Source organism: Lepisosteus platostomus, chromosome 15, assembly GCF_059453375.1.
Source record: "Lepisosteus platostomus isolate fLepPlt1 chromosome 15, fLepPlt1.hap1, whole genome shotgun sequence".
NCBI lineage: Eukaryota > Metazoa > Chordata > Actinopteri > Semionotiformes > Lepisosteidae > Lepisosteus > Lepisosteus platostomus.
This window is the reverse complement of record NC_142625.1, coordinates 7,108,921-7,118,747: the sequence shown is the minus strand read 5'-3', so window position 1 is coordinate 7,118,747 and position 9,827 is coordinate 7,108,921. Positions and strand designations below refer to the sequence as shown.

The window sequence follows — 9,827 nt, the reverse complement described above, 5'->3', positions numbered from 1 at the left end:
TGGTATCTAATTAGTATGTGTGAGCAATTCCTATGGGACACTCGGTGTTCAGTTGTTAGGACTGGCATACATATTGCAGCATCTGGGATTTACAGGAGGATGATTGCAGAACACCGGCAAGTGAAGTGCGCTGGTGAGGCAAAGAGGTGGAAAAGCCTCCGTGTTCTAGCAGACCCTAATGGCCTTTTTGCCTGAAAGTGTGTTTGGCTTGGATGATGCTTTCTAATTGCTGTAATTTTTTTGGTAGTTTGTATAAATACAAAAAAAATGTAATATCTGATACGTCCCCCATCGGGGTACCACTATTAAATGGATTGTTGAAACAGGGAGCTGGATCGGGAGTTTGCTCCGTCCTCTCCACGCATCGGCCCGGTATTGCAGCGCCTCCGGGAACGGTGCACTACCTTCTCTCAGTGGTGAAAAGACAGACGTAGCCCGCCAGCCAGCAAGCAAGCAAGCAAGCAAGCGAGGCGGACTGGAACTCCTTCTTGAGTCCAGGTCCGTCTCCATCCTCATTCTGCACACTTTGTCTAAATCAAACAACCCTGTACTCAAGGATTTAGAGGTCTGAGGAGCAATCAAGTGTAGCTGTAACGGAAGAGATATGGGACAGACTACAGCCCGAAAATTGAGACAATAGTATGAAAGATTTAAATTGGTTATGTGCTTGGGATAGACTGCCAGTGCGGGAAGTATTACATAGGCATAAACTGACACGATCCCCGATTTGCCCGAGGTCAGGTTGTAATGAAATAGACAGTCTCTCATGTTTTGGATTGCAAAATAACACAGTTAGCGTGGAGCAAATATGATAACCTGTTTATTAGATTGAAACCTGGATTTGTGTTGATGGAGAAGAAAGGTTATGGAAATGGGACTCAATTATTGGTACAAAAATATTTTGTTATGGTTCCTTTATAGTTTAATCAAACGTGTGTTATGGGACAGTATGTAGTGAAGTACAGGTGCGATGGGGGAGTTGGTTGGTTTGAGGCAATTCTGCATTTTCTATGAATTGGTACATAAAAATAATTCTGAGCAAAAGGACAATCCTTTTGAGGCTTTGATGATGGGGGAGGATGGAATCCACTTCTTAAGCACAGGTAAAGGAAAAGGAAAAAAAATTGGCAAGGGATCACCTGGAGTGTCATAAGAAGCAACTCAGGCAGGTTTAGACAAGCCACAGGCAATGTGCAGTCTTACGAAGGCATTCAGAGATTTATGTGGACAGTTTTAGATTGACAGAATTTCCGAGGAGATTTTGTAATTCTTTAAAAAAATCGGGGAGTGATAATAAGGGGATTTAAATGAATGGATAGTCTTGTAGTTTTACGGACAGAGGGTGATGAGTTTTGTTAAGAATTTTACAGTGGTAGCAAGATCCTTGTGGGAAAATTGAAAACAAACACAATAAGAGGACAGCACAAATAAAAAATTACAATAAGACTTGAGTGCAGTAGAAAGTACTACAGTATACTCCACAAACAGGGTTACTGCATTGGCCTTACATAGTTGCTGTGAGGTGCCGAGAGGCATGATCCTGTCTTGGTGCAGTTTCAGTAAAGGATTTTTTTGAGACATCTATTTTTTTTTTTAACGTGAGATGCAATTATAGAGCAGAGACAGCTGTTTCAGTGTCTGGTTTAGTATGGACATATGTCAGCATTGAAATAATGATACCAGCACTGGGATCAAAAAGAATAAGGATAGAATGAGACCACAATTAGAAGCCATAAGAAGATTAGGGACTTTAACCAGGACAGTATCTGTGTGTAGTTGGCAGAAACCAGATCGAATAACTTTGAAGAGGATACTGCACTGTAGGGTAGCAGAAGGTTCCGATGTGCACAACACCCTTAAGTTAACACATTAATATCAATTTCATTAAAGTAGAAGTAGTTACTCATGAGCACCTGACTGTTGATTATGATAATTAAAGTGATTTAGAAGTTACAAAAACCAACAATTTACTAAATATACTGTCTTTATTTTTATGCATCTCTTCTGTACATTTGCTATAAGCTTGATATTTTGAATGCTTTTATGCATCAAATGGTTTCTGTGAAATGAATCCTTGTGGATCCTTTAACCCTTGATTAAATAAAACTAAACACTGTGCCAGTAAACTCACAAAACCCTTACATATTTGGGCATCACATGCAAGGATTGGTTTAGACTAAGATAAGAATCAATTGAACAGAAACTCTTGAAGAACCCACCATGATCAATCTAGAAGTTTTCTGTAGACATTTTCTTGATCTGATGTGAGCTTTGTTTCATTGCTTACAACTTTCAACTCTTCTTTCTTGTTGGATGTTTCCCTGAGCATGTCCTGAGTGATGCCACTTTTTCAGTTCTTGTTTGAGGCAATCCAAATTGCTTCAGTTCTTTGCGTCTTAATGAAAGGACCTTGTCTTCAATTTTCACTAGAGCCTCATTGAGGATAGTATAATCATATGAGGCATTTTGAATCAGTTGCTTTGCATGGTAAAAAATGTCTACAGTGAGAGCTTCCTTGTGATTCTCCAATAAGGGTTGTGGGTTGGAAAGATGACATGCAGTGAGCATTTGGAAAGGAGAGATCTCCAAGTCTATAAGGTGAACCAGTCAATGTAGCCTCTGTAAGAGCTTCAACCCAGTGCTTGTGATCTTCTAGAAGCCCATGGAGATTGCAGGCTTCTCTGTAGAAATGAACACAAGGTCTTTCAACTTCTTTTGAAACACTCAGGACATTTGACCTGTAACAGTGTGAAGCAGTAAACATATATAGTACTCTTCATTGTTGAGATGAACAGCTTAAAATCTTCCTTAAAATCAGAGGCTTTGATTTCATGGGAATCCTTCAATTGGTGTTCCTTGTAATCTTGGTTTCCATATTCTTGATCCACTCTACCAAGAAAAGTATTTGGGAATGTCATGGTAAAGCAGTGTCTTTGCAAAATCATTTGAAGCACAGAGATCAAAGAAAGCTATTAGGTAGTGGCTTTTGCATCAAGGAAGGCTGCTTGATGGTTTTTGAGAGAAGTGGATTGGAGGGAACAACTGACTTGTTGTCCACAAATACTTCCTGACCTTAAATCATGATGATTGCCTCATGGCCACCATCAGGCCTCCTTATCTTGTACAGATGCAGCCATTCAAAATGGGTGAGGTATTTCGCGGCATACCCCGGTGGGCGTGTCACAGTATCACGCGGTATCACGTGTGTCACGTGACTAACTATCCGGCGTCGCCTTGTAAAACCGCCAGGGGGAGCTTAACCTCTCATGTACAGCATTTGAGCCTTTAATTTTGAACTGTGTATTACAGCATGTTAATCATCAGTCATTAAAATGTTGGTATATATTATGAAAGCAAGATTGCTCAGTTGGACAAAAGTACACAACCTACCTTTATCAGAAATATTTATGCATCAAAGCCTTTACTGAAGATATTACTAATAGTATTAATAATGGATGACTTTGGACAAGCTGTATACTCAAAGTATAATTTCTTTAGCACATTTGTACAAGCACTTGGAATCTGTCCAAGCCATACTTTGTCAGGCATTTTGTTTTACTTCAACGGGGCATAAAAACTTCCTTGCTTTTAACAGGGCGTTTCATAATTTCTAGCTACGAAAATGATTTAAAATGCGACACCTATCATTCAACTAGAGCTTAAAATATCACAAGGAAAAATACACACTGGTATTCCATTTCTCCCTAAACATTGTAAGCTTCGAAGTCTTTAACTAACGTGATACCGGAGTCAACAAGCATACTTTTAGAATTTGATTAAAAGGGAATATAATATGGAATTGCGTATCTAAAGAATTTAATAACGGTATGATTATATCCGTGTACTGCGGCAGGACTGTGTAAGGCTGTTTCGCCTACCTTATCATGCGAGCTGTCTTGTAGCCTACTGGTCTAGGTGCGTGACTACCAACTGGCAGGTTGTGTGTTTGAATCCAGCTGGTGCTGGACTTTTATTTTAACAAACATTTATTCGAAAAAATAGGTGAGCGATATTATGGACAATCAATTGACTTTTATGTTTCAAAATATCGCAACATGATCGATATTTGCGATATTTTGAATATATCTTCCCTTCTGACAGCCGTTCCTGCTTCTATTGTGTGTGTGTGTGCAACAGTAAATTTTTATAGAGAAATGGAGGCTGGACAGTATGCGTTACAATATAAACATTTATATTGATTTAAATCGTGTTCTGATTTAAATCGCAAACGCGTGTTTAATTATGTGTTTTTTAATCATGATCAGGCTAATGCATTTCTACATTTTCTGTATGAACCAGCTTAGAGGTTCATACAGAAAGACAGCTTGTGTTTAAATTGAGTGTAAGGTAATTTATGCTTCTAAAGTCATGGTCAGTATTGTTGTACTGTGCTGTACTGTGTCACATTATTTTATAGCGTTTTTATTGCGTTATTAAATCCGGTGGCGCTGTGTTAGTTTCCTGACGCACATTATTTAAACTGCGACACTGATCATTCATCTCTAAATAAACTTTATTTTATATAGCGTTTTAAGCGAATAGGTAATTAGATTGCTCATAAACCTAATCACTTTTTCTACATAAACACAGCGTGATTGCTCTCTGAAAATGCTTTTCCTTTATTTTTAAAGTAGGCTCAGATTTCAACTATAGATCGTATTATTATAAACTTTCTTGGAAAAATGTATTTTATGTAAACCATGTTTGCTATTAATTCATTTAGGGCTAAAATACGTTCATTGTCTTCTAATCGAGTCGAGTTGACATTGGAAGCCTGCCACACCCGGACCGTTAAACCAACGCATTAGCACGTCAAAGCCCATTGAGTCAGTATTGGCTTTAGTATCCCCCCCTTCTCCCCTCAATTCAATTCAATTCAAGGTGTTTTATTTGCATGACAGATGGGTACAAGCAGTGTTGGGTACTGTATGTATATTGTAACGCTTACGTCAGACATGCACTGTGTAGGAGCCGACGCACCAGAGCAGCGCCTGCAATTTTTATATTTATAACTAAGTTTTTAAAATTAGTCAAGCAATACGAAGCATCTCCTTTTACTTAGTGCCTGAGCATACTGCAACGCGTGTGAAGCCCATAAACGATATTAATTTTGGAACTTAAACATACAGTATATGGCTGGTCTCGGTACTTTAAAGAAAACATACACACCAGTATTCCATTTCTCCCTAAACATTTTAAGCATCGAAGTCTTTAACTAACGCGATACCGGAGTCAACAAGCATACTTTTAGAATTTGATTAAAAGGGAATATAATATGGAATCGCGTATCTCCAGAATTTAAAGACCAGACAATCGCAACCTCGTTTTCAATAAAATTATTTTATTCATTCAGCAGTTTGTGAGAGGGACATCCAGCAGGGAGAGACACACACACACCGGTTTTCATTGACAACATTGTTTTTTTTTTCAATTCCTCTTGTCTAACAGGAATGTTTTGTTTGTGGACAGACTGTTAGACAAGAGGAAAAGACCGCCTCCTCCTACGAAGCATTTCGTTGATCCGATCACTAATTCTTTTCCAGTCGTACGCAGCAAGGGTTGAGAATCTCCGATTCACCATCGTACTAATGGTTTCCCGGAGATTGGGTTAAAAAAAAACAAAAAACATACTAACAACTGTGCCATCCTACTCCTTAGTTAATACATTTTATTATTCATAAACAGTTAACATTGTTAGCAAAATATTTTGAATTATATTTAACCCTATTTTTTCTTTAGTTTTGTATTTAACTTATTATATGATAGTCAGACTTAATGTATATTTGAACAATGAAAATATATTTTTACAAGATTTTACATTAAGCACTTAAAATTAATATGGTTAATAATAATAAACTGTAACATGCTGTAACAAGATCGGTTACAAGAAGAAAATGCTTTCAGAGAAAATGTTTCAACCAAACCTGTTCCCACACACCCCGCCCCCACTACCATTAGAATATACACAAACATTTTAGCGTTTCATTCTGAGCAGAAGACCCTCACACCTGAAGAGTGCTGGCTGTGACGAATTAAACCGGTTTTACAGGTTTCAATCACAGACCATGTGACATGGGACTCAGTAAACTACAGTAACACCGTATTTGATAACGCTTTAAAAACGCTATAAAATAATGTGACTTGGCACAGAACAAGTTTACAACACAGTACAAAGATAAATGCTGACCATTACTTTAGAAGCATAAATTGCCTTACACTCAATTTAAACACAAGCTGTCTTTAGCCCTCTAAGCTGGTTCATACAGAAATGTAGAGATCTAGGCTCAGAACACACAGCTTCATTAGCGAATACATATGCAGGACAACTAGAGAAGACGTTTTACAGAGGATGGATTTTTAGAAACATCCCATCAGACATCCCATCATATTCACAACGTGAAATCTAGAAAATAATATTACGTAACCAAAATCCGCAATATGGAAACAGAACCTGTGTAATTGTTGATAGATGATGTACTCGTAACATTTTTTCAAGACGAACTACATTTAAAAAATGACTTGTATGTACTTGATATCTCTAATCAATCCACGGGTCCCAGCACAAAACGAAAGTAAAACGCATACCGTTTCTCGCTTCTTATTGCTCAAAAGTAATTTGACCATATGAAATGCATAATATAAACCTAGAAACACATACGTGAGCAGTACTTAAGCACTGTAGTATCGGTGTTAAGACATACCTCTCAAATACTGTAAATCAAGTTAAAAATATCTCAAGACCGATTCTGGTCGTAATGAAACCATGCAAGGGAGTTTTTATGTCCGTTGCAGTTCTTTTGCAACATGAATATAATTATATCGTTATTAATTTCTTGAGATACGCGATTCCATATTATATTCCCTTTTAATCAAATTCTAAAAGTATGCTTGTTGACTCCGGTATCACGTTAGTTAAAGACTTCGAAGCTTACAATGTTTAGGGAGAAATGGAATACCGGTGTGTATTTTTTTCTTTAAAGTACCGAGACCAGCCATATACTGTATGTTTACGTTCCAAAATTAATATCGTTTATGGCCTTCACACGCGTTACAGTATGCTCCTATTCTTTTTATGCTCAGCTACTAAGATTTCCCTTCAGTGGTAAAATTCAATATCTACAACGGGCACAGTAAAGACGTTTACAGTACAGTAAGTCTTTCTACGACAGACCAACGGACCACGAGTGCCCCTGTCGGTCAACCAATCACGCACCGCGGTATCGCGTGTCATCTTACCTGCGGTATCTGTACTGCGGTGTCTGTACCGCGCACTTTGAATGGCTGCATCTGTACAATGGATAACCATCCTGATCAGTTTGAGTTTCTTGTAGAAACTCTCTTGGATACTTCTTGGTGCATTTTCTGTCCTACATACATGAGTTACGATTGAAAGGACCACAGGGCACAAGAATCATTTTTTCACTACAACAGCCAGAGCAAGATATGAGCGCGAGATAGACCTCTCTTTTGCCATTTTATGGTATACAAGTGGCATCTTCAATCACCAACGATTTTGCTCTTTCTTTGGAGATTGATTTTGGCCAGGCAAAAGGTTTCTGTATCTCCTGCCATGTAGGGTTGCATGTGAAAGTAATGGATAGGTCAGGTCTGACATACTATCCAACATAAGTCATGGCATCTTGAGTCTTTTTGTCAATGTATCTTGGTCCTCCTGGGAACGTGGAAGGTAATATCACCCTTTCCCCCTGACAATGTTATTGACATCTCCATCACTGGTGATTAGATCTCTCAGAAACCCGTATATCTCGGGTTGAAATAGTGCCCGATTTTGGCAAATTAACAAAAGATACAATTTCTTGCATTAGGAATTTGTCTTTTTGCATTCTCCAGCTTGCTCTCCAGGAGATACATAGACACACAGACAGGGAGAGAGAATCTTGGGGTCAGAGTGCAGGGTCAGCCATTTATACAGCACTCCTGAAGCAGCTGGGGTTGCTCAGGGACACAGCAGAGCAGGATTCCTCAACCAGCTGTAGGATTTGAACCAACAAAACTTATCATATGTACATATCCTTAGCAACAGTGCCACTGCTCTGCCAAAGACACTTTCAATTTTTGCATCCATGTTAATGTACTGGTGGAATAGTTCTGTGCTTGGAACCATTTGATCTCACCATAATCTGGTAAGCATAGTAATCACTTGCAACTACTGTCTTTCCTGATGAGAGCGACAGAATGTTGATGAAGTAGCCATTTTGTCCTTTCCAAAATATTGTTGGGTACTAGAGCACATCATAAAGATGACATTTCCAAAATTCTCTGTAGGGTATCATCTCTCAGATGAAGGATAATGTCACGTTATTTGGATTTTGAAGGTGGGCATAAAACCTGGCTCATTTACTTCTTTTAAAGGATTTGGAAACATGAATTGTACTTTCTGATGTTTGAAAGGAAGCTCCTGGACTTTTCTGTGTCACCTTCCATCAAGGAGAGAAGAGGTTCTGGTGGTTGTTCTATTGGCAAAAGGTTTACATTTCCCTTATTGCAGCAAAGACCTGGTGGTTCATCTTTCCACTTTTTTGCACACCACACTCATAGCTCCAACAGCTTTGTGTTGGGAGATGTCCACAAGGTTAATGTAATCAAAAGGTGCATTGCAAAGCTCAAACCCTCTCTCTTTGAGCTGCTTTTCATGTTTGGTTTAACTGTTGCTTTGCTTCTCTTTGCTCATCTGTTTCAGCTTGGTGAGCTGTAGCTGTTCAACTGTGCAACTTTTGAAGTGACTACCCAATGATCCAGACCTCTTCTTGGGTGACATGTTTTGATCCATTTTAAATTAAGTGATTTATTAGAAGATTTAAAACTCAGGGGTTCTGTAGTCAATATCTCTCTATATCACAACATCACAATTATTTGCAAGTTTGTGCAGAGCGCCACTGCCTGACAGTCAAAAAACAAATGTTGTGAATTAAACAAATTTACCCTCGGCATGTTTGGAACATCTGCACCTGCGTTTTTTAATCCCATTTATCAAAATATGCGCGGGACAAGACTCCCATCAATTTGATACAACCATACCAAGTCTTAAATTAAATGGGAAGCCTTGAAATTAAAATTAAATTAAGTCAGCCTTGAATGTGAAAGGTTTTAGGTTAAAAACGTAACGTAAGATGTACTTACAAAATAAGATCTTATGTAAAGAACTGACAAAACACTGCAATTTACAGATAGAAATGTTACTATCTTCCAAATAGTGACAAGTCTGAAAGCTTCAATAATACCAGCTAACTTCTTTAGTTTTTATTTCTTCCCATATTTAATTTCACTTAGCCATAAGTGTACTCATTATAGACATTCTTTTCCAAACTTACATTAAAAACACTTGTAACAGAATAGAACAGCTTGATAAATCCTACTCTTTTTTAAACAGTCTAACCAAAACCTTCTGTACACCAGAATTAAAAAAAAAACTACTCCCTTAATCTTATAGTCTTGGGAAAAACTCTGCTTTGTACTTCTAAGCTTTATTCTCTTTGAACTATACACTCCAAGAGAACATTAGTTTCAGGATCCTACTCCTACCTAGGGTCCTTTAGTCAGTCTTATATAGCTCAGGTTCTGAGCTCCAGGTGTTAATTAATTGATCACCTGTCCAATGGAAACAGAGCATTTGCCTGCATTCTCATGCACAAACCTAATAATGTTTACAACCCAATATCTACAGTTTTATACTCCTAACAAAATTTTAAAAAAACTGACATTTGTTTAGAAAAACTTTACTATTGTAAAAAAACAAAGTGAAGAATGACTTCAAAATACTGAAATGTGAAAATCTGGTATTTTAAAAAAACAAAAAATACAAAAAG

General features: G+C 37.9%; 1 pseudogene; it reads left to right on the top strand.

Annotated features, from left to right (window-relative positions):
• Window positions 1-234: 234 nt before the first annotated feature.
• On the top strand, window positions 235-406 carry LOC148647818 (U2 spliceosomal RNA; annotated as a pseudogene).
• The last annotated feature ends 9,421 nt before the right edge of the window (window positions 407-9,827 follow it).